This window comes from Ctenopharyngodon idella, chromosome 7 (assembly GCF_019924925.1).
Source record: "Ctenopharyngodon idella isolate HZGC_01 chromosome 7, HZGC01, whole genome shotgun sequence".
Lineage (NCBI taxonomy): Eukaryota > Metazoa > Chordata > Actinopteri > Cypriniformes > Xenocyprididae > Ctenopharyngodon > Ctenopharyngodon idella.
In genome coordinates, this window is record NC_067226.1 from 23,975,437 (window position 1) to 24,002,463 (window position 27,027).

Below are 27,027 nucleotides of genomic sequence, written 5' to 3' on the forward strand. Positions count from 1 at the left end.
CATTTAAAGGCTGGTGCACACTGTGCGATTTTGGCCACGATTTGGGCACCCAAGACAAATTTTGAGAATCCTAAAAGATTCCTATAATCCTAGGTAAAAATCTGTAGTCTTTGATTGCTAGTTTGACATGTTCACCGACAGCCGATTAATGACCGTTGCGATCAAATTTTACCTCTGACGAAATTCTGTCAGTGTCAGAAGATTTGGCGCACAGTCCTGCAGTGTGATTTCTCCTACGACGAATGTCAAATTGTCTTCGTTTTTCAAGACAAGCCATTATCAAAATTAACGAGATTTCTTTGTTAGCCACCATTTCAGTCCCACATGCAGCTCACTGTCATCGAACGTGTATGGGTTGATGATGTAAAACTCCGGACAAGTTTTCATGAGCGCGTCCGTTTTTAACGCGTCTTGACTGTCGTACAGTCTGACATAAATGACAGCTGAGATCCCACAGTGTGACATGAGGATCATGAACTTACAGTCTGACAGGCAACAATCGTAAAGGACTATTATAAATCGCACAGTTTGCACCCGGCTTTAGTCTAACAGAGGGGTAAAGGAACCAAAAAATCTTTTTAAAATCCATAATCCATCCCATTTGTAGGTAAATCTCTCAACTGTTTCTCCTAGAAAGCAATGAGATTAAATAGAGAGGAAAAATTGATACACCCCAGGATTCTCACATGCATCATCTCCAAACCTTTAGATGAGATCTAAGCAACATTACAAACTGTTCCCAGGTGCCAAAATCTGCAATCTAAAATTCAGAGAACTTATTTTTTATTAGAAATAAAAATTATCAGAGAAACGGCATCCACATTAATTTTATAGCTCTATACTTTTACTGCAAGACAACAATTGCCTATTTTTTATTCTATTTTTTGAGATGCACAATACATTTTGTACCACATCGGTAATAGGACTGATAGATAACACTCATTTCCCCTATTTTTACATTTAGATTGCCTTCGTCGACATCTTATGCTCACTTAAAGTTATCTAATCTAATTTAATAACATTGTTAAATGTAATCTTTTCTCAAACATTGTAAAATGTAATCTTTATTTTTCAAACTGTTCACTAGTACAACCGTTCAAAATTTTAGAGTCAGTATGATTTAATACAAAGTTCTGTGAAGAAACTCTAGATGGCGCAGGCTGATAGGTCCTTAACTCAATCTGCTTGAAATCACATCGTTTTATATAGGGCACACAACCCTCTACATTGCGAGTAAATCAGTCGCATATGTGGCCAAATTTCATGAGAGGCGATTAAAAATGTCTTTTATTAGCCAATGGCTAGTAAATTGTATGACCAGTCCTGCGTTGTCATGAGAGTTTATTATTTGCCTTGCCAATTTAAACATTTAAGTGCAGGAAGATGCAAAAGATAACTCACGCAGAAAGCTGCGTCTGACAGCACGCGAATACTAAATTGAGCTCTCTTTCACGTCTTGCGCTTGAACGGACAATTTCACACAAAATTATGTCAAAATGTCTGTCTTGGCGAGTATCCTAGTAAAAATAGTCGGTTATGTCTTCAGTGAGTGTAAACCAGTTGAGAAAGTAAACGCGTGTGTAACAGTATATTGGATCCGTGCATTAGTCTTAAAGTGACAACAGCCTAATATTCCTGCTGTCTGTGTTTTTAATGTTAATCAAGTAACAGACTCACTGCAAAAAAACAACAATAAAAAAACAACTTTTGTAACTTTAATAAGGATTAATCTATATTTAATTTATACTGTGAAGACTATGCAGTGCTATTTTACATGTGATTATTCAATTTCTGTACCTGAAAAACCTGAAAAGCACTGTTTATTTAATTGCCATCTTTTCTATTGTTTATGTGTGCTATTGCTTATAGTTTATTTGACCTTATTTTATTACAGACTGTTTACTTTACTTTAATAGAAATGTATATTTTATATTATATTTATGTAATTTTTTTTCACTTGCATTGTTCTTACATTACATGTAAAAAGTCTGGCGAGTAATAAAAAAAAATACTAGCCAATGGTGACCGAAGCTTCAGTGTGTCCGTAGAGGGTTGGCACAGCTGACTGTATCAGTAGCCAATGAGTTTGCAGTTTAACTTTCAAATACTTGATCAGCTTTTACTGTAGCAGTTTGCAGCACACTTTCAGAAACCCTCCACCTTCCCCAGCTCCACCTGTATAAATCGGCTATGGGTAATTCATGTATCCTATATTGTACAGCAGCAGCATGTCTCACTTACTCACAGCAGCGTGTTGTGTATGTATTGGCAGTAGCAAGTACGCAGCAGCAGCAAAGCAGATCTATTCCGCCAAGACCAAACATATTATCATTGTCATATCCATTACCATGCCAAACATTCCGAGAGTTGTCATGACAGAAAAACTTTTATTTAGCAAGGAGGATGCAATAAATTGATCGAAAGTCACAGTAAAAAAATCTATTTCAAATAAATGCTGTTTGTGACGAGCAGGGCGGGCGAGAGCCGTGAGGGAACGGCGCGAGGCCGGTGACGCGAGAGTTAACGAGCTCCACCTGTGAGGCGCACCGGCCTTGAGTCTCTCACGGAGGAGCTCCGGAAGCATAAAAGGAGGAGCGACGACAGTGAAGGACGAGAGAGGACCAGGCCTGGACTTTATTTTGTTTTATTATGTTTGTGTGGCCGGCAGATGTCCGCGAGGGTCTGCCGGAATTACTTTCGTTTTGTTCTTTGTTTATTTTATTAAAGTTTATTGTTTGAATGTTTGCCGGTTCCCGCCTCCTTCTTCCCACATCATACGAACTGTGTTGTTGTTTTGAACTTTCTAATTATCAAAGAAATCTGAAAACAAAGTATCATGGTTTCCACAAAACCTCTAAGGAACTGTTTACCACATTGATAATAATGAGAAATGTTACTTGAGCACCAAATCAATAACATTTTCAAAAACATTAAAAAAAAAATCTTACCGACCCCCAACTTATGAAAGGTAGTGTGTAGTGTTGTGATCCCAAATTTGTGGCATTTAAAATTACTGATTTTAGTTCTAATGTTTATTTTTAATTTATTTAGACAAAAAGTACAGACTTTTCACCTATAAAATTAAAATAATTATTTTAATTTTGCATTCATAATATTTTTTATTAGTCCTAGAACTTTAGGAGAAACATCAAAGACTACACATTCAAACTTGCCATATCGTGATCATTTACTAATCAAGTGACATGAGGGTGAGCAAATGATGGCAGAATGGGTGAACTAACATCACCCAATGAAAACATCACCAAGAACTGCACTAAATCTACTGAACAATGAAAGAGCAACCTCTGAGCAATAACATTTTCCACTGGGATTAGACCCCACAACTAAAAGTGCTCTGGTTTTTGATTCTTTGTGTTGTGGCTGTTATATGCAGTAGCTGCAGTCTGTGTGTCACATATTCCTGATGGAACAGCAGCTGAGAGAGAAATCCAACAGTTCTGAGCTCAAGGACTCAAAAGAACTCTCCACACAAGAGAGAGCGTCCTCCACAACCAACCTGGAAGAACATCTGCCTTTCACACATACTGATGCAGAATGTGTCATACAAACGAGAAAGATGGAGACAGAACATTCTCTCCACAATCCTATACTTCAGCTACTGTTGAACAAAGAGCCAGACAAAGAGAGGCAGAATGAATCTCAGACAGTTTTATGGAAAAAAATGAGGGGGGTGGAATCAGTCACCTGAGAAAAGGAGGGAATGTGAGAGCAGACAGATGAAAGAAACGTTACACACGTAGCCTGTCTTCTGTAATTCACATGCCTCCAGTCAATTTGCTCTCAACTACAGGGACCCCGTCCTTCACAGACCTTTATTACACACAGGCGCACACACACACACACACACACACACACTATTCCATCTTTTCCCCTTTCCGGCTTTAGACACACATTTTCACTCTCTTCATCTCTCTCTTGCTCTGTGAGACGCAATAAGATGAGCAAAGAAGTTAAATAATGGCCTGCCACAGCAGTCAGTGCACCAACACTCACTGAGAGAAACAAAAACAGTCTCAGTGATGCAGAGAGTGAGATTACATTAAGACTCAGTCACTTTTCTGGAGTTTGTAACATTGGCACATTGAATTAAATAAAGTCCAGCAAGAGCTCCAGAAAAACAACATAGTTTTTTGTCTTATCTATCTGCCCATCCATCCATCTATCTATCTGTCTGTCTGTCTGGTTTGTGTCTGTCTGTTTTGTATGGCAGAGCATTACTCCTGAGTGCTGTCATGCTGTCATAGTGTCTGTCAATCAAACTGTATTTTGAGTGAGAAATGAAAGTAGATTTTATTCTCTTAAACTGTCACTTAGTTTCATCCACATGCAATGAAACACACACACACACACACACACATACACACACACACCTGCACATTCTTCACTCGCACAGTTGATAATTGGCATCCTGTCTCACCTGTGGACCTCTTCTCCCTCTTCTCTTCCTCTTCCTGTCGTATTCTCTCTGTCTCTCTTCTGCCATCTCATTTTTCTTTCCAAAGCAGTGAGTGAGTCTGGGAGGAGGAGCAGAGAGAGAGAGCGAGATGCATTATGTGTTTCTGCTCTTCAGGACAAAACAAGAAAGTCTAAAAATAACAGAGAAAGTATTCATCTGTGTCTCTCTGTACACGTCAAGATACTGTATGTTAGTACAGGCTCAAGTCCGCACGTGTGTGACCAACTTTGACCAAAGAAAGCTATATTTTACAACATTGGATATTTTTAACCTTGGACCACGTAGTATGTTATAGAGAATGTCTGTGCATGACTGTTTTTTGTGGGTTTCCACACACATTATATATGACATTTCAAGGTTTTATGAAAGAAATTCAATATTTTTACAAATAAATGGCAAGCAATAAGAGATCACAACCACACAAGTCTCTTTAAGTCAAGTCAGTCCACTTGTCGTCATCTTGGTAACAAGCTGTTTAAAGGCATATATGTCAAAGTCCCTTTCAAGGAAAGTCTGTTCACTCGGCAACCATATTTGCAACGCTTCTGGGCAGCTATTTCGGGCATCCAAGACCAAGTCCTATCTATTTGAATGGGGGAATCTTGAAATCTCAAAAACTGCTTAGCGAACTCACAATTAAACAATATATTTCAAATCAGCAACAAAATGTGACATGAACGGTCTCATAAAAGTTGTTTCTTAGCGTCAATAAAGCTTATTTTTCAGACGCGCATGTGCAGTCCTAGCGTAAGTCTCAGGTTTCTATGGGAACCGGAGCTTCTAACGGCAGCTGCAGTGACGCAATGACTTTATCAATCAGCGATTGGCTCTTTTACTTAGAAGGTGGGACATATTCTGCCCTATTGCGCGTTGCAGTTTCTCCCATTCATAACTAATAGGAGTGAACCATTTTTCTATATTTATAGTCTTTGTATATGTACTGCTCCTATTTACCTCGATGCTGAAAAATCTCAAAATTACATTCAATTCAAACTCTGACAACAATAGTCTCATTAATGTTGCTTCTTTTACTCAAATTACTCTAAAACTGTATTTTCAGTTAATGCGCATGCAAATTCTCTACCCAAAAATGTGTTTGGTTCTATTAGCTAAAAGGCAGGATTTTTATTTCCAAAGCCACTATATTGAATGTTTCAATTTTTAGCCTATTCGTTAAAATGCGAACCTCTGCAAAAGTGCAGGAGCTCTGTGTATGTGTTTGAGGAAAGTGCTGAGCTGTGTTATGTAACCTGATCTGCATCGGTGTTACAGAGGAACTCAATGACCCACAGTACAGTAATGCACACATTCAGTCCACAACTTATCTGCCTGCTGCACTTCATGTAACTAACCACAGGAACCAGAATAATGTTCAATCTTCAAACACTAAAAATGTCCTTAAAGGGTTAGTTCACCCAAAAATGAAATTTCTGTCATTAAATACACACCCTCATGTCGTTCCAAACTCTCAAGACCTTTGTTCATCTCGGAACACAAATTAAGATATTTTTGATGAAATGCAGTTGACGCAGTGAACACAGTGCTTCCGTGTTTACGTCCGAACACCGGCTCAGTATTGGTCGACACTGTTCATGTGAGCACCATGATGCATGCGTGTGATGCTGACGCAGGAGCCGGCCAATACTGAGCCGATGTTCGGACATAAACACGGAAGTGCTGCACTGCGTTCACTGCATCAACTGCGTAGGAGACTGACAGAGAAGAGGAAAATTTGTTGAATAAAGCCGTTATTTTTGTTTTATTTTGCGCAAGTATTCTCGTTGCCTCATAACATTAATGTTGAACCACTGTAGTCACATTGACTATTTTAACCATGTCTTTACTACTTCTCTGGACCTTGAATGTGGTAATTTCGTTGCTTTCTATTGGAGATTGGATTTCATCAAAAATATCTTAATTTGTGTTCCGAAGATGAACAAAGGTCTTGTGGGTTTGTAACGATATGAGGGTGAGTAATTAATGACAGAAATTTCAAGTGGGTGTTCACTCTGCTTATAATAACTAGAAAACAAGAAAAAGAGGAGGGCACACACAGTAATAAGATACATGTATTAGAGCTGGGCTTGTGCCAGAAGAGATGGAGGGAGGGAGGGATGGGGTGTGGGGTGGAGTTGAGTGCTTTGATCTAATCTACTGTATCTCATCAACACACTCTCCACTTCAAGCTTTAACACTCCTCCTAGTGTTATTGTTTTCAGATGGATCAACATACACACAAAAGATTATGGTAATGTGTGTGTATTTATGTAGAGTAATAGAGAAACTGGAATCTCACATTAGCAGAAATTGATTCCAATGGGGAAGCTCCCATTAGAGAGAGTGGCTAATATAGCTAAAAAACTATTAGCAAAGGCTTCTTGGGAAAATGTGAGCAATTAGAAACACTATGATGCAACCGTTTTCCAGTTGCTGTGGTCTGATCAAACATAGTTTTAGTTAAGCTGAAGTGTGTTATAATACTTTATCCTGTCAGAGCCATAGCCTTCTGTGATTTTGTGAAACTGTGGTGGGTGGACCTCTATCCCTCTAGGGGGGAACAAAAATTGTGTACATTTTAAAGTTAAATTCATCAATCTGGTGCACTTTGAGAGTTCAAAATTAAGAGGTCCAACCCATTATCAGTGTGCAAATTGAACAAAGAAAAAAGTCTGTGCATTGACTTGTACCTGAACTTTAAAGGGGACTCAACCCCCTTTTAGTTGTGATATAGTGCTTCACACAACATAATAATATTAATAATAGTATTCCTATGACAGTAATAGCCATATATTGTAAAACAAGTGTACTGAAAAATAAATGAAACTTTCATAATTAGTTTTGTCCTAATTTCTGCACTTGAAAGAGATAAACGTTAACCTTTAATTTCGATGGAAACTGCAGTTGAGATCATGTGCTGATCGCGTGAGCGAAGTGCGCACTTTGCGTAACGCAAACAGACAGTCTTTTACAATTTGATAAGGACACAAAGCCTTATCGAGCTTTCAATTTTAGTTTGTTTGACAGCAATGGCGCAAAACACAACATTAAATACCTTTTATGTTATTATGAGAAGTTTAAATATATTTCCGGGCTGTCACAGTCTAGCTAATGAATGGGAAGCACTGAAATGAATCTGTGGCAGTTAATGTTGATATTGTAGTGGGTGCCACAAATAAATCAATGTATGGGAAACACTTTTCATGGGCAATCAGTCCCTGGGCACCGCAACAAAAATGGCTGCCCACTGCTCCAGGTGTGAGTTCACGCTGTGGGTGTGCACTTGGATAGGTGAAATGAAATGCACAAATTCCAAGTATGGGACACCATACTTGGCCACACATCACTTTCACTTTTCACTTTCAGTTGGTGGGAGCTCTCATTGGCTGCGTGTTTGTGTCATGTTTTGTTTGAGCACATGGCTTGCTTGTGTGTCATGTTTGTTTCTATGTGCCATGTGCTCTCCTGTCTATTGTCTTAACCCTGCACTTCTTGTTATCTGATTATTGGTTCATTTGCCCTACTTGTCCTTCATTGTTAATAATAAATTAATATTAATATTAAATTACTTATTTGTTAAATAAAGAAACAAAGAGACATAATGGATTAAATATACAGAATATCGGACATAATCAAAAGTTCAGATCTGGAGAAAAAAAAAAGAAAAGAAAAGAGAATAATTATGTCTGCAATGACCTTAAAATCATGTCAATCGCTGGGGTTAGGGTAAATCTACAGAGTATTTTTAATTTAAGAACAATATAGTTCAAAAGGAAGTTCCCTTTTGGATAGTTAAGTACATGTGTGCTTTTGTTTTGGAGGGGGAGAGTGTGGGGCCTTTGGTTTGGGGTTAGTGCATAAAGGGGGTGAACTTTTGCCTACGTGATACTCAGTGCATAGCTCTGTGCGCGTACACACACACACGTATGGCTATACCATTATATTCCCATGGGAACAAAAACACAAGCACAAATGTTTACAGAGACACACACAAATACCAAGCCAAAACAATTCTGCACATCACTCACACACACACTTATACACAGCATCAGAGCTCCACACACCAAAGAGCAACATGAAATATTTAGTGAATTTTTCAACATGTGCTCTATTCCCCTAGCACGTGTAGAAGTGCAAAAAAGATAGAGAGACAGGAAGGAGGAAACGGGAGGGGGAGATGGAGTCAATGAGTGCAATGGGAGAGCAAGAGCGAGAGAGAGAGAAAAACCCAGCTGACTCTTTTCCAAGCAACTCCCCCTAGCAACAGCCCTCGCTCAGTCTGTGCCCTATTGGCCAGCTGACAGCCCGCATCACAATCCCATGCAGGACAATCAGCCAATGAGATGTCGTAATGGGCCTGAGCTGTAGGGAGAGCTAAGCTTTTTAGATTCCACGTTCACCATGGCAACAGAAGCCTGGCCCTGACTTAAAGGTACTCTGCAAAAACATACACACAAACCAAAACATACGGCTACTTGTGGACACAGGGACCACTGCTCCTTTAAGGCTGTCTGATCTACAGCAGACCTACACACAAATCACAGAAAACACAAACACATACTGTCACAGCAACAAGAAGTATTTTTTACTTAAGCTGCACTTAACTCCACTGCACTGGAAAACAAAATATCACACTCAGTGGTATTTGCACAAATGATACTAGAGCTTTTCTCTGATCTAACCTCACTTTTCTGAGCAACTTTTTCTGATGACTTCACTAACTGGTCCTACTCCCAACATGATTTCTATTATCAGTTCTCCTCACGTTCACAGATATCCTAACAGCGTAACGACAGGTGTAGTTCATACTCACCATGAACATTTCTTTTGTATTATTTATGAAGTTAATAATTGAAAACCGAAAAGTCTTTTTGTGAAATGTTGATGACTTGAGAAGTGTGGCATTAGCTAGCGAAATGTGTGACATTTTGTTCTTTCTTACAATATACCAAACCAAGTATTCCTGCAAAGAAAATACCCTACAACAATGTAAAAATATATTTTTAGCAGTGCTGTCAGCGTTAATGCATGCGATTATTTTTTCTCAGTTTAACGCATTACAAATAGCACAATTAATGCAGCATCCATTTTCCCCATCATCCTTTGGCTGAGCGTTACATTATACGATCGTGCTCTTATTCATGCAAATGCTTTTAAACCATTCAAGCGCTGACTAAAGAACTTTTGCAGCTATAATAGGATTGATCTATATGTAATTTATAATAATTTATGCAGTGCAGACTGTTTGATAACTTTTATGTGAGGATTGTTTTAAGTTCACTCAAATTAAAAGTTGCTATATTTTTTGAAGCATAATAAATGTTAAAAACGATAACTTTTTAGTTGTATTGTAATGCTGAATGACTATAATGGTATATATATATATATATATATATATATATATATATATATATATGACATTTTACAATGGCTTCCAGGTCTTTCATGACCATTGGTGTAACTGTGAGGAATCAATCAATCAATCTATCTATCTATTAGAGCTGCATAGTGTTGTCAAAAGTGCCGGTACTTCGGTACCAAGTCGGTACTGAAATTTTGAAAATGTGACGATACCAGCATTTCTGTAGTACCGGTAGTACCGAGAATCCGGGTGTATTCGGTACCCACTGATAGGGCTGTGCCAGTATTTACTTGAATATGACACAAGTGAAGCACAAAGCTTTGTTTACAAAAGAAATAATAGAGCAATTAAATGTGACATCGCAGCCATGGAAACATTTTGGTTCATGCCGAATGAGAGAGGTACATGAGTCCATAAATTTAAGCTTTGTATTCTGTTTTGCGAATCGCGATCTGGTCACCCGATTATCAGAGAATTTAACAATATTCCATTAGTTCCACTGAACATGAAATCTCTGTTTCTTTTCCCAAATCTTCACTCACGCAGGGGACTATAACGTTTCTTCCTTTCGTTCGCATTTAGGCCTATTATAGGCTATTCGCATTCTTTACTGTGGTAAAGTAGAAAAAACACCGTAGGACAGAAACCTTTTTGCTTGCACGTCAATTTCTATTTAAAACAGTTTGCGCTTGTTATTAGACTTTATAAGGCGCATCAAGTTTATTTGTATAGCCTATAGCGCGTTTCACGCACGCTGGTGATTTTTACTTTCGCTTTCTCTGGCAGCGCTAAATCAAATATAGCCTGAATGTGTTGCCCCTGCGGAGGACAAAACTCACTCTTCAGAACTTTTACAACAAGTGTCAGTTGCTTGTAACATCAGGAGATAACATGAAGATATTATTAAAGAGAAATGGTCTCTTTCCTGCTCGTGTCCCACATCCTTCTCAAAGAGCAGAGCAGCTATATGACGCATCTTTGTGTGGAAATAAAAAAAACTAATGTTTTTAAATAATATTTAACTTTCTTATTATTTAGGTTACCATTATTTACCGATATTTATTTCATAGTTTTACAGGCTGTAGTGTGTCGTTTCACTGAAGGAATAGCTAAAATAAACACACGTCTGTTACAAAATGGATGTTTGAGCATTTATTTATTTTTTTTATATTTCAAAATTTATTTCATTGAGGTATATATACACACATATACACACACGCTCCAAATATTTATATGTATGATTACCATATTTAATATGTTTTTAAAATACGCTATATAAAATAGTAAAATAGTTCCAACAGATTTTGCTGTGGTACAGAAATTGGTACCGAGAACCGTAACATTTTTATGGTATTGTATCGACTACTGGAATTTTGGTACCATGACAACAGCTGCACAATTAATCGTAAAAAGATCGCGATCTCGATTCAAGCACCCACACGATCCTACTTTATTAATGACAATGATTCTCCCGCGTCTATTAAACCTTTGACAAAATCATACCGGAACGTTCAAATCTGTGTTCGTGCTCAGAGAAAGAGAGAGCCGTTTTGAATCACAAATTATTTATTTCTGTGTTCCAAATATTAACATTATCACAGAAGTACTGAGATATAAGTTTTAAGTTAGTATTTAAACACCGATGTCTACGATAGCGATCAAAATAGAGCAAACTACATTTTGAAACGAACTTGGCACGTCAAATAACGGTTGTATCAATTATATCTAATTCCACTAGGTTGCGACAACTGACTGTTAAAAAATGTATTTGTCATTTAATCGTTCATTCAAAAGATTCGTTCAAAAACACTGATTCATCCAGCAATGAAACAAGTATTTATTAATGAGTCATTGAATTCATTCAAAACCATTTTTTAAATAATTCATTCAAAAATTTCCAGCAATTAGAGTCAGCAATTTATATTTTGTCAGAACCTCTAGTAAATTACATGTTATTTTGTTTGGTTGTATATTCAGAATCGTGGGAGAATCATGATCTCTATTTGAAACCAAAAAATCGTGATTCTCATTTTATCCAGAATCGTGCAGCTCTACTATCTATCTATCTATCTATCCAAATACACTCTTTATTTTTATGTATTTTAAATTTTTGTTTTATATATATTTTTAATAAATATAAAAGCTAGCAAAAAATATCTCAGAAGTACAACAATTAACCGAATATTCTAAAATGTCTCAATATACTGTACAGTGGAATATGTCAGAATAACAGTTTTTTATAATCTTTTAAGCACATGTGGATGCATTACAGCTCATAATGTCATCAACATGCTGAATTGTTGCATCATAAAGAGTTGAATCGTGCCATTCTCGACGACAACAACATCAAACTCCAAAACTAACTCCACCAATCCAGACTGCTCGCTGATCTCATCACATCCAATCATGGTGTGCATTAGCTCTCTTGAACACACACACACACACAGACAAAACAAACACATGAAATGTTTAAGACAGAGCAGGGAGGATCTTCACTGGAGAACAAAGACAGTGTGACAATCTCTTTTAAAGGTTTTAAGGACCATAAGCCTGTTACAGACTCTTATCAGAAGAAACACGCAGAGGAACAGAATAACAGACAGAGAGAGAGAGAAGAGAACATGCAGTCATACGGACACATCGTTCAATTTTGTGTGTGCTCTTTGTTCTCATCCTAAAGAGTCTGTCTCAATATTTCTCCAGTATTCTACAGTGAGAACAAAGCTACTTTAGAACAGACATTCACAACGCAGTGCGAGTGCTCACGCTCGCTGAAGTGATCCATCTGTCACTATCCAACACGCTGTTCACACAATGTGGAGAGGCGTGTGCGTATGTGTTTTAATGGGGTACGGCCCTCAAAATTAACAACAGGTAATTAAAGTTATGCCATAACTATCCTGTGAGCTTTGGGCTGCTGGCGGACTCCCATAACAACTGTCTAATTAAACACAACCTTAATTACGTTCTCAATTTACAGTTATATCATGCACAGACACTTGTGGCCATCTTAGTCAAATTTGTCTGAATGACATATCAGATCAGATGTATATAATGAATGTTACTGTGATACAGTGTTTTAATGTTACAGTGTTTTCTGACCTTGGATGCATGTAAACCTATTGTTGGAGACCTCCAAAGCAAAATTAGAAACACACAATAGGGGCACTTTTAGACATTTGATACTATAGACTTGTTACAGGCTAGTCTATTTTTACTTCAAAAGTACTCAATCTGATTATAATTTGGTAACATGAATCCAAAATGATTAAATCATTTTGAAACAAATCTCCTATTTCAGATTTTCAGTTGACTGCTCACCAAATAGCTTTTAAGTTGTGAATGTGATATTAGCTAATTTTGTTCCAGGACATCATACATTGACAGACAGACACGCTGATCCGGAACTGAACATCAGTGTGAGTCTAAGCTCACGCTATCAATAAATGAGCTGTCCAGAATGAGTCAAGTCACAAGTAACTACGATAATGTCAAAGTCGAGTCTCAAGTATTCTAATATTGGCTATGTCGAGTCACAGGTCTTGCAAATTGGGACTTGTGTCTGACTTGAGTCCAAGTCACGAGCCCTGTGTTCACGTCTCGGCCCCCACCATCACCCGAATAGATGTCCCACATACACACACAGCATTAGATGGCTTATTATCACAGTGACGTAGACCTGACACAAGCTCCCTGCTGTTCTGTTATTCAGCTCACAGTCTGAAGAGAGGTTAATGAGTTCTTAGAGAGAGACTGAGACTAGTTCTGTGCCTTGAGTGCAAGCAAAACAAACTCAGAACTGCATTTCCTGACAGACTGCTTACAATACACACAGCCCACACAAAGAAATAAAAAGATTCGTTTCAATTCGTCATTGAGCTCCACTATGTAAAACTTTCCTAGCTATTAGGTGCATACAAGGAGCGCTGTGTACTAGCTGTACAGTATGCCTGCCTGATATTGTGAGATGGACAAAGGGTAACTGTCTTTTTCTCTGACATAAAATTACATATTCATTCTTCATTTCTTTTTCTTCTTGGGCATAAAATCACGACTTGGAAAAAAAGGTTTTCTACTTTCCCCCATGATATTTTCACAGACCCCAATGCAAAAATGTGATTAATTTAAATGTATAATTCTATATTAGTTTTACATTTATTATTTAATATTTTGAAATAATTAAAAATATTATTTACTACATATTTTTAACTCATATAAATGAACTTTATCAGGAAAATGACAGAAATGATACAGTTATTATAATTATACAGGAAAGTCCAATACAGCAGCCAATACATTTTTTGTAAAATTAATAAAAAAGTTTTGGGGACAGTACAATTTATTTTCTTTTTGAAAGACATTAATACTTTTATTCAGCAAGGATGCATTAATTAGGTGATAAGTGACAGTAAAGACATTTATAACGTTACACAAGATTGCTATTTTTAGATAAATGTTGTTCTTTTGAACTTTCTATTCATCAAACAATTATGAAAAATGTATCATGGTTTCTACAAAAATATTAAGCAGCTCAACTGTTTTCAAAATTGATAATAATAATAAATGTTTCTTGAGCACCAAATCATCATGTTAGAATAATTTCTGAAGGATCATGTGACACTAAAGACTGGAGTAATGATGCTAAAAATACAGCTTTACCATGACAGGGATAAATTATATTTTAAAGGGTTAGTTGACCCAAAAATGAAATTTCTGTCATTAATTACTCACACTCATGTTGTTCCAAACATGTAAGACCTTCGTTCATCTTCGGAACACAAATTAAGATATTTTTGACGAAATCCAAGGTTTGTTTTTTTTTATCCCCCATAGAAAGCAACGAAATTACCACATTCAAGGTCCAGAAAAGTAGTAAAGACATTGTTAAAACAGTCCATGTGATTTATACAGTGGTTCAACCTAATTTTATGAAGCGACGAGAATTTAAGACAAATTTGTTGAATAAAGTTTTGTTTTTGCACACAAAAAGTATTATTGTCGCTTCATAACATCAAGGTTGAACCACTGTAGTCACGTTGACCATTTTAACAATGTCTTTACTACTTTTCTAGACCTTGAATGACAGTAATTTCGTTGCTCTCTATAGGGGAAAAAAACCTCTTGTATTTCATCAAAAATATCTTAATTTGTGTTCTGAAGATGAACGAAGGTCTTGTGGGTTTGGAACGACATGAGGGTGAGTAGTTAATGACAGAATTTTCATTTTTGGGTAAACTAACCCTTTAAAATATATTCAAATAGAAAATAGTTGCATTGCAATAATATCTCACAATATTACAACTTTTATTGTATTTTTACAATAAAATGCAGCCTTTCAGTGTACATTAAACACCACTCACATTTTCTAAAGAAAATGTAAAAATCTAGTAAATATATAAATTGTTTGCATCTATTCAGCTGCTGCTTTTGCAATACAAATGTGCTGTTATTTGTCATGCCAGAAAATACACTGAGAGAAGTAGAGAGGGGGAAGCAAAGACAGACAACGAAAGAAAGAGACAGAGGGAGAGAAGTGGACAGGCCATGATTGATTTCACTGGCTGCAGCAGCATCTGGGTAATGTCTGTTTGTGTCGGGGTTAAGCAGGGGACATGTGTATGTGTATGTGTGCAGCGTTCACTGTCAGGCTTTGGTTCTTGCGCAAAGTCAAATTCTGGCAGTGTTCCTGATAAAGAGCATGGCAGCATCAGAGTAAATTACAGTGGTGTTTTAACATGATCACAAAGCAGTCAGTCTCTCCTCCGTCTTCTAAGTGTTCTGTCTCTCTCTCTCTCTGTCTGTCTTTCTCCCCGTTAGGGCCTCTTGAACACAAAGGCCTGGTACACAAAGAGCTGAGAGCAGTGACTGCGTGTGGGGTGGGGGTGGGCTTTGATTAGCTCCTTTCATTCAAAAGAGGTGGAGGGCGAAGAGGAGGTTTTGATTTTTACATCCCTGTTCAGCACCTTCCCTCACTGAACATGGGGAAGAGAGTGTGTACATTCATGATCATAAGGGCAAGTTATTAAAGAAATAGTTCACCCAAAAATGAAAGTTTACTTGTATGACTTTCTGTCTTCAGTGTATGACAAATGAGATGTTTCGCAGAATGTCCCGTGTTCTGCTTTCCATTAAGTCAGCGGTTCTCAATCTTTCTGACTTTTAAAGATGATATTTGAAGACTCCTCAAGATATTTCTGTTACTTGTGATTTAAAGAAAAAGCTGTTAATTTTTAAACTTTTTTATTCATAGAAAGTAGGTGTAGCAATATACATTATTTTAATTAAATAACCAAATATTTATTTAAATATTTAATTATATTAACAATACAACATTTACCAATAATTAAATAAAATAATTATAAATTATTAAAACAATACAAATGACAATCACAGAAGTTTCAATAACTGAATGTTTTTCAGGGTTTACATTTTTAAATTAACTATTTACATGACTTTTGTGATTACAGGGTTTTTAAATAAGTATTTTTACTCACAAATAGCAATTTCTCAGCAATTTCTACCCAATAAAATATTTTAGACCTTGACAATCATTAAAAAAACATGTTTGTTATAGAAATGTCCATGACTTTTTAAGATTTTACTAATTTCTACGACTTTTCCAAGTCTAGAAATCACACTTTTAAAATTCCTAATACAATTTCCAAGACTGTGGGACGCTGGTTCTTAATAGACTTGCTGTAGTAGTTGGTGCCGTACACAATTACATTACAATTACATTACTTGACCACCGCGGCACTGTCCCCACTGTCGTTTAACCTTTTTTTATAGCAATAAAAACCATTCAGTTCAGTTAGACAACTGACATTACAATTATAAACTGAAAGTGTCTGCTCTGCTCCATACAGCACGAGCTGCAGAGTCGCAGCACAGTGCAGCAGGAGTCAGATTTCACTTTTCACGTGACGAGTAATGAGAGATGAGATGACTGACAAGACGATGGCAGAGAATTTGGTGCGCAACAGATCCTGGACGTCATTGACAAATATCTTAACTTGCAAAATGTGCGGTCAGTACCGCTGCTCCCTATACACAGAGTACATTTAATCTTTAATTTGAAAGAAAAAGTTAAAAGCAAGCGCATGTTAAAAAATGCTTCCACCTAGTGTTTCAGTAATACCTATGTTTATATACCGGTGTTAAAATTTCCTCACCGTGACATCCCTAGTTCTTTAGTAAAAATGACAGGTGTTGAGGGAATTAATCAAAATATGACGTACAACATTAGCTTATATCTTGAGTTTCAGCTGTTTAACTTATTTTAATGTGTATTTTGCCTTCTTTTAAATCATTTTATGCTGTTTTTGAGGCCCCCTAGTGGGCACTGACTCCCTGAATTAAAAACCCCAAGTGAAAGGAGATGGATGCTGCTGAGCATCAAAAAGACAACAAAAAATAAAGATGATTGCTTTCCGCTGGCCAAGTTGTTAAACACACTGGAAGAGCTATTTAACCCTCAGGTTAAAGATACTCCTTCCCCCTTTGTCCCTTTATTCCCGCAGGGCCCTCTGCACCTGCATTCCTCTCTCCTCTCTTCCTTCTTCTCATGGTTAGCTGGGCCTCAGGCATACATCACTTCCTCTGTACAGAATCATTCACACACAGACCCAGAAACCCCTCAGGACACATAGAACATACACACACAGGAAAAATTCATGTGTACCTGTCAGACTGAACACACACACACACACACACACACACACACACAGATTCCATCCATACAAACGGTCAAACTTACATAAAGGATGAAGTCTCCCTCCCTGCCAGTCATCTCTGCAGTTTATTCATGCTTCTTACTCAATCTCACACACTCTCCTCTTCAGTACCACTGGGGAGTCAGTCATCACACACACACACACACACACACACACACACACCCTTCAGCAGGTGGGCTTGAATGTGTGACATCAGCTCCTTGATTCCTCTCAGAGTGACATCATGTTCTTTTCTCCACGCTGAGAGGAGGTGTACACAGGATATCTACCCACACTTATTCCTACAGCTTACTCAGCTAATATTGCTGTTTTTTGGTTTCTTTCTCTTCCTTCCTTCCTTCCTTCTTCTCTCTCCTTCTGTCAAGACCATATAATAAAAGTTATGGCTGATAAAAAGACCTAAATGTGCCAAAATTGACATGCTTGAATGTAATAGCAAAATAACATCTCTCTATCTATCTATCTATCTATCTATCTCAGAAAACACAACAGTATAATCAGATATTTTCTAAAACAAGACTGGAAATAAAAGCACAGTAAAATAATGGAGGAGGAGGTGAACAGAATGTCTTTATGGTGACTGTGTCCCACTGATATCCAGCCTTGGGAAGAGTTATGTGTCATTCAAGACACTCAAGGAGAGAGTCATGTGCATTTATGTGCAAAGGTGACACTGTGAAGACATTGCAGAAATGGCAGGTGATTGACAGTCTTGTCATGGTGATTGATACCATGTCCTGCTAGATGCATGACACCATACATTTACCAGAAACACTGCAATAACTCTTTCACACAATCTAATTCACTTCACTCTGCTGTAAGGCCCAGTCCAGATTCAACAGCTTCCTATCTAATCCACAGACGACGCATTCATCTCTCCATTCCTGAAGGACACACTTTCTCAGCACCTTCCATTTCACTTATACACCACATTCTGGCTAACTGAAACTCTACAATCCTCTCTCAGATAATATACCAGCACAAACATTATGAGCCATACGAAATTCCTTCTGACACACCTAACATTCTGACATTTACCTAACTTGGCTTTGACTTGACTTCTTTGGTTAGTTTTTGTTACTATAAAGTTGACATGAAATGAAAGTTGTGACAGTCTTTTCTTCCCTGTTGTGATGTAAATTAAGTAAGCTATTTTAAAAATGTGGCAAACAAAAAATAAGTAAAACAAGACAAAAAACTACATCCAAAGTATTTAAATGAATTACTTCAACTTAAAAAAAAAAACATTACTTAGTTTAATATATCATGTATTTGTTTGCTGAGGTAGACCGTAGTCTTTAATATTTTGAAATTGAATATTTTATAGACAATTCGATATCAGACAGTCTCTCAATGCATGGTTCTTGGCCAGATTAAGCTACAACATGCAGCAAATTACTACTGATAGTCAAAACATTGGCTTGTGTGGTTCTAAACATTGGCTTCTAACAGTCATTGCCTGGTGAGAGCGATAGGACAGACTATCCTGTTGAGCGGGTTCAGAACAGAGCAGTTGTTGTGAAAGCTGCTGATATGCACAATATATACTTTGTGGTACTGTTAACAGAAAAGCAAATAATTGCTGGTCTTCCCGTTTCCAGCACTGGTTTCTACTAGGGGTGTAACGGTACACAAAAATGACGGTTCGGTACGTACCTCGGTATTGAAGTCACGGCTCAGTACGGGTTCGATACAGCAGGAGGGAGAAAACTAAACCTAAAATTTTTTTTTTTTTTATTAAACAGTGGTTTACTGAACAAATTGTGTCACCACCACACATCACACAAACTTATCTACTCATTCAGAAACAGTGAGCATGTTGAGTGGGGCTGACGGACACTGTAAAACAGGAGTCCATGAGAGCTCTTTGCATGGTTTACATCATTAAATAAATCAATCACTGTAATACTAATCCCAGACTGCACTTAGAGACCTCGCAGAATACCAGCCAATGGAAAGCAGCTGAGAGGTAACCAAACAGTATCAGTTCTCCTCTGATGGCATGACAGCAGCAGAAATGACTTAAAAGCCAAAGCCATGAATCTATAATCAGCATCTCCACTGCTGCACATCAACACCATCATACACAATACTGAGCCTCCACAAACACACAGAAGAAACGTAGATATTAAGAAGAAACTCATATAAATTCTTCATATGTTCCACATATAAAATCTTCATAATTCAAAATGTTCTCAATTTGGGGGCAGTCATGGCCTAATGGTTACAGAGTCAGACTGGTCACCCGAAGGTTGTGGGTTCGATTCTCAATACCGGCCGGAAATGACTGAGGTTCCCTTGAGCAAGGGACCTAACCCCCAGTCGATCCTTGGCCGCCACAGCAAAAATGGCTGCCCACTGCTCCGGGTGTGTGTGTTTACGGTTTGCAATGTGTGTGTGCGCGTGTGTTCACTACTCCCTGCTCCTTAAGTGTGTGCACTGACTGGATATTCACTACTCACTGCTCCTTAAGTGTGTGCACTAACTAGATGGGTTAAATGCAGAGCACAAATTTCGAGTATGAGTTACCATACTTGGGCTTTACACGTCACTTTCACTTTTTGATTAATTTTTAATCAGTATCCAGTATTACCAGTATCATTAATAACTCTTTTTAAACCATTAATAAAACACTCTGAATTAAATATTATAGGTTAAATATAACTTAAGCTCCATGGACAGCATCTGTATCCGTCTGTCAATTATCACAGAAAATAATGTTGAACTTGTTGCTCAGTTTAATGTCCTTAACATGGAAGTGTAGCAAGTGTCCAAGTGTTAGTTAAAGCACGCTTAAGTTCTTCAGTATAAATGCTTGGAGATTGAGTTGTCTCGGTTGTCCTATTAAGGTGGGACTCATTATCTAAGTGGATGAACTGGTTGTGCATTCTTGTGCTTTCCTCCATGTAAACACTGCTGAACAGATATAGTTACATAACATCTATCCCATGTGCATTACTGGCATCATGACTGGCACCAAGTCAAAATAACCGGTTTACTTTACCCGTTCATGACAAAAGTTGAAAGACTGGATATAATTTGCACAGATTAGGTAGGCAATTTATTTTACCAGTCTCATGCTGTAATGTAAAATATAAACTTTAGTGTACATACACTAAAGTCTGGGGTCAGTAAGAGTTTTTTTTTTTTTTGAAAGAAATCAAATCTTTTATTCAGCAAGGATGCATTTAATTCATTAAAAGTGACAAGAAAGACATTTATAAGAAGATAGCAATTTTAAATAAATGCTGCTCTTTTGAACTTTCTATTCATGAAAGAATCCTAAAAAAAATGCCTTGCAGTTTCCACAAAAAATATTTATCAGCACAACTATTTTCAACATTAGTAACAGTCAGAAATGTTTCTTGAGCAGCAAATCAGCATATTAGAACGATTTCTGAAAGATCATGTGACACTGAAGACTGGAGTTATGATGCCAAAATTCAGCTTTGACATCACAGGAATAAATATATTTAAAAAGAAAACTAATAATATGATTAATAATATTTTTTTCTACAAGATAATTGTTTTACTGTATTTACAGCCTTGGTGAGCATAAGAGACTTCTTTCAAAAACATTAAAAATCGTACTGACCCCAAATTTTTGATAGTGTATGTTTTTGTTCATTTTTACAGACGGCACGAAATTACAATTATTAAGATGACAGAACCTAATTACTCTTATCATTAAAAATAATTTTTAAATGTATGGCCACCAGCAAATATTTACTGTATACTATAAACTCCTGGCAAAACACTTTCCTGAAACAACACAGGGATTAACACAGTTAACTACTTTATGTATTAAAGGAGACAAGTTAATCTTCAACAAGTTCATGCCAACTGACCTCTGTCCCCTCATCCACTCCGGCCACAGATAGAATCCAGCCATCCCATTGGTCCACATGAAGTGTGTCTTGATCGCTCTCTCCCATGGGCAGATAGGAGGCACTGTGAGTGTTTCATTGGATCTGTGATTCATAGACTCGTCCAGACTGATGCTCATGTTGGCCAACCAAATCTTAGCCATGGTGAAACAGTAAACTCTGTAGAAGGAGAAAATAATGTTATTTAAAAATACTTACACGTGTTGTTGGTGTTGTTCATTTAAAAAATCTTGAGGACTTCATAAGTCACAATATAACCACACAAAAAGAAGAAAGAAAAAAGATGTGTAAATTAATATTATAGTCAGTAGGTTATGTCTTTAGATTTGCACTGGACATTAAGTGGCGACAATACGGTACCAAATTGTTTCTTGTTTTGATGGTCTCATACTTTTAAATAACTCACTGCACAAAATGTGTTGTGGTCAGCATAAATCATGTGCTTATTGCAAGTATTTAATACATTTTTCTTGCCTTTTGATCATAATTTGAGGATGTACATTGATTTAATCTAAATTAATTATTATTGAACATATAAATGATTTAATGATCCACTCATAAATACTTCACTTGTTTCATTAATGGATGTATCAGTGTTTTTAAACGAATCTTTTAAATGCATGATTCAACGACAAATAATTTTTTAACAGTAACTTGTCGCCACTTACTGGTGTAACAATGTAATAGATTCAATTATTTGCTCTATTTTGATCGCTTCTGGAGACATTGTTTATATCCGAACTATAAACTTTTATCCCAGTACTTCTGTGATAATAGCAATATTTGTAACACAGAAATAACTATACTGCGTGGTTGAAAAGACTGTTTTGTGAAGCTGTTTCATACCTATGCATGACAACTGCTCTCTCTGGGTCAGCGGCAGCGTCAACGCAGATTTGAATGTGATTTTGATAATCGCGCATCTCTAATGTACATATTGGCATAGGCCAATCTATTAAATGACAACTTAATTTAAACCAAAACTGAAGCGACTTATTGGACGCATAGACTAGACCAACAATTGTTCTCCCTTTGATAATCCTATTTATTTTGCTATCATAACTTATTTGCATTAAACAGTTTTCACCTTGCTGTCCTTGGCATGAAGAAACAAGCTGGAGTTTTGTACTGCCAAACACAAAGGAATCTGAACAACCTTCATTTTCTGAGCACATGCTGCCATCTAGTGGAATGAACAACACAGAGATGTTCCCTAAATGTTAAAATAAATTAACATACATTCAAAAGGAAATAGTGATGCTGAAGAGGTAAAGCAACCTTTTAAATTGTAGGGACAAGGAGGTCAGCTTAAACCTCATATCTGAGCAGAAACAATAATTCAAGTAATACCATTTTCTCAATATAGACATGTTTAAAGCAAGAAATAAATGTTTCTCTCAACCATTTACAGCTCACAATAATGACACATCACATTGGCAATAATACAAGCCCAGCAAACCTGCATTAGACTACTAACATGTCAGGTGTTCGAGGGACATGAGAGCAGTGCGACAGATGAATCCTTCTCTGAGGTTTAGGGCAGGGTGAAGTTGTTGAAACAGGGATTGCGGTTGGGTTGGGATGGTTGCTAGGTGGAGTGAGGTTACCGGAGTTCAGGTAGCAAGTATGGAGGGTGTATCAGTAATGTAAGACACATCAATGCTGTTCAGATTTTCTGATATAAATCACAAAGAGGCATTGTGTCTATAGTGTATTGAAGATATAATAAGAGATATAAGAGATGGGTTTCATTTTTATATGCAAATTTGCTCATATTTAAAAAGTGGCCTAAATGGCAGTCCTTATGTATTTTTTACATAATGATTCAATGTATCATAAATACTTCAATTGCTCCATTCCTGGATGAATCAGTGTTTTTGAACAAACCTCTTGAATGAATGATTCAACAACACTACTGGTGTAATCGATACAATCTTTCTTTGAAGCATTACGTTTCAAAAGGTGATTTGCCCTGGTTTGTTAGCTTCCGTAGACACCACTGTTTATATACGAACTATAAACTTTGATCCTAGTACTTTTGTGATTATTTGTATTATTGTAACACAGAAATAATGATACTAGAGCTGCACGAATCTGGATAAACTGAGAATCATGTTTTTTTTTATATAGAGCTCACGATTCTCCCATGATTCTGAACTAAACAAAATAACGTAATTTACTAGAGGTTCTGACAAAATGTAAATTACTGCAGTCTATTTAAAATGTTTAATTAATCTGAATTAATTATTTTTAAAAATGGTTTGAGTGAATGATTCAATGACTCATAATCACTTGTTTCATTACTGGATGCATCAGTATTTTTGAATTATGTAATCAATCGTTATTTGAAGTGCCAACTTACTTTCAAAAAGTGATTTCCTCTATTTTGATCGCTTTCGAAGACATCAGTGTTATATATGAACTATAAACTTTCATCTCAGTACTTCTGTGATAATTTGAACAAAAATAATGATACTGTGTGGTTGAAAAGCCTTTTTGTGAAGCTGTTTCATACCTAGATTGCCTAACGGCCCTCTCTGGGTCAGCGGCAGCGCAAACACAGATTTAAATGTTCCACTGTGATTTTGTCAAAGGTTAAACAGACATGGCTGATTCGTTGTCATTTAGGAATGAGACTGTGTGGGTGTTTGAATTGAGATCACAATCTTTTAACAATTAATCATGCAGCTCTAAATGATACTGGTTGAAGAGACTGTTTGAGAAGCTGTTTCGTACTTATTCGCAGGGCCGTAGCTGGGGTATCCAGAGCCCCGATGCAGGCTGTTGCTGTTGGCCCCCTTGAAATCACATTCCGGGGCAGTTTAATAGACGTGGCCGAATTGTTGTCATTAAGGAATAAGATTGTCTGGGTGTTTCAATCGACATCTTTCAATGACTAGTCGTGCAGCTTTAAGTGAAATCAAAGAGCATTCATAAAAATACTCATTTTGAGTCCATCTAAAGCTTCAAGACTTTTGTTACAACAGTTCTGTAAAACAACCTCAACTGAGAATAACGTGACCCAGTCTGTTCTGAGAGGTTCCCAGAGATCAGGGCACGGCTAACTGTATACAAAGATAATCATCATCATGCGTAGATAGGACAACTTTTAAAATCTGGGTCCTGAAGCAAAATAAGTTGAGAATCGCTGAAACTAATGTGCAAGTCGGAAATATCGTAATTACAAATGAAGTCCTATTTATGAGTTGGAAAATTCGGAAATCTAGATGATGCACAAGTTGCAGAGATGGACATTGGTGTTGATTTGAAACTTGGCGGAAACACTGATTTATAATGTAGTTCGTATCACATAATACATCTATAACCTATATATAGAGATCACTGAGTGGTAGTTAGTGAATTATAATGAAGGATTTTGCAAGTTATTTTAAATATACATTATCATAGCTGCATCCAAAATCAAATACTTCCTTACTAGAGGCAGGTCATGTGACAGTAACATCATGGCTGATATAGTACGTCCAAATTTTATTCATACTACCCATTTTTATACTATATAGAGCATACTTTTTTAATGGTCACTAAGTAAATTCAAAATCAAATGTAGTACCTACTCAGAAGGTAAGCTATTTCGGACACAGCAAAGTTTTTTTGTTTTTATTTTAGCTTTATCTTATTTGCCCTAAAACTACCAGAATTCATACTGACACTTATAGGCCAGGATGCATGAAGTTTGTTTAGTAACTGCTGCCCGGCCTCCACAGCAAAGCTGTTTGTTTCTATTTTCTGCCTCATACATACCACACAAAATAATGGCTGTTGTTTATATTCAGTCAGTGCTAACAAATTTTCGCACATTTCCTTTAGTGTGGCGGCTGTGACCACATTGTGCTCGCGCTAAGCACTGAAAGTGCCACATGAAGTTTACTAAAAATTTTATTAACTCAGTCAATTGCATGACACGACTGGTCATGTTAAGTCACCAAGGTGACCCACTCCATGTAGTATAAAACAGCTTTTTCTATTAGATTGATATGACTGGAGTCTTCACCTCAATAAATAATAATACTCATACTAATAGTGTAAATCATTTTTAAATATATTTCTCAAATAGCACTATCCAAATTCATTATGTGCAAAAACTTCAATTGGAAAAAAAAAATACTGAGTATACTTTTAACTGAAGACTAACCGCCGCCATGACCCTTCCTTCCCAAAAAGCGTGGCAGCTCTCAGAATCTAGAAAGCTCTGAGGGGAGGCGCTTTAGCGGTGCAGCAGCGCCCCCCTGCGGTCATACAAAGAAAACACATGAGGGAAAAAGGGGGCGGCGACGCACGGTCAGCAGCAGTAGAGAGGAAGAGAAAACAGAAAAAAATTCAAATGTTCTTCCTGGAAAATCTCTGATCCCGCCACAACTTCACCACATGACATTTCCGAAAGAAAATGCGACACTCTTAAGCGCCCACAGCCAGGCCCAAATCTCATTCAGCGATTATCTGACATTTAATTATTTAACTATGTGAAACCCTAACATTCACAAACGTTTATAACAAATAGGAGCTTTGCAGTCATCATTGATTAAAAAATTAAATTAAATAAAAATTGTATATATATATATATATATATATATCTGTGTGTGTATATATGTATACATGGATATGTACTGTGCTATATTACTAATAGTATTTCTAAAACAGACGATTACATAATATTAAACTCCCCCAGTCTTCCCGGTTCACATTAACTGTGATCTCACTCGTGTTTCTGGTAAAGGGTGGGCAACTTTATCCACCACTCATATGGAAACCTTCACTTACTTTCAGTTTGCAACCATCACATAATGACTATTAATTTCATCAACCTGTGAGGAAATTAAAGGCGGGAACTGATCACGTTTCCGACACGTTTCTTCGCATTTCACACCTAGTGACTCATGGCAACATAATACGGCTATTAGAATACAACAGGCGTAAGATGCTCGATCCATATGCAGTGTTTACGTGGTGCATAAAGTCCAGAAAGTGTCTGTCTTTACCTGCTAATGCACGAAGAGTCAAACTGGGAGGTGGCTTCTTCTTCTCGCATGTCCTCATTGTAAAAATGCAAGCTAAAAAAGCAACTGCGCAGTTGCTTTCGTCTCGTGCTGTGAATGAACGCCGCAGAGCGTGATCCGTCAGCACCTTCATCATGTCATACAGGAGGATTTTTGAATCGCACACTGTAAAATGTCGGCGCAGCTGCGTTATGAAACCACTGTAAGAGGAGATGATGTGACACACACATCAGCGAGCAAAATTGTTCCAGTCTTCTCCTCCAAAACGCACGCGCCCATCTCACGACTCCTCTCTGGTCTCGTAATATGATGGCCAGGCGAGGATGGTACCACGGCGCGAGACCCTCATGTCCACACACGAGTTTCATCTGAGGAGATGCGCGTCTGGAAATTGCGCAGTTTTTAATCCGCTGCAAACGCAGGCACTCCCCTTCTCTCTCCCTGTTTCTCTCTGCACTCTTTCGAGCTGCTTCCCCTTCTCTTCTTCTTTCTCCTCCTCCCAAGTACTCGTTTTCCCCCCTCATGCAGGTTTATTTTCGGTGGACGAGTCTCTCTT

At 37.3% G+C, this 27,027-nt stretch overlaps 1 protein-coding gene across 1 annotated transcript in view; it reads right to left on the bottom strand.

Moving 5' to 3' along the window:
• The window catches only part of kdm6ba (lysine (K)-specific demethylase 6B, a), a 92,379-nt gene extending 65,453 nt beyond the window's left edge, over positions 1 to 26,926 (bottom strand). Inside the window, exons 1-3 of the mRNA XM_051898664.1 lie at positions 26,454 to 26,926; positions 21,418 to 21,615; positions 4,439 to 4,535 (exon numbers count right to left, since the gene is read on the bottom strand). The gene's annotated coding sequence lies outside the window, so the exon portion shown is untranslated. The remainder of the gene's footprint in view (positions 1 to 4,438; positions 4,536 to 21,417; positions 21,616 to 26,453) is intronic.
• Between the last annotated feature and the right edge of the window lie 101 nt (positions 26,927 to 27,027).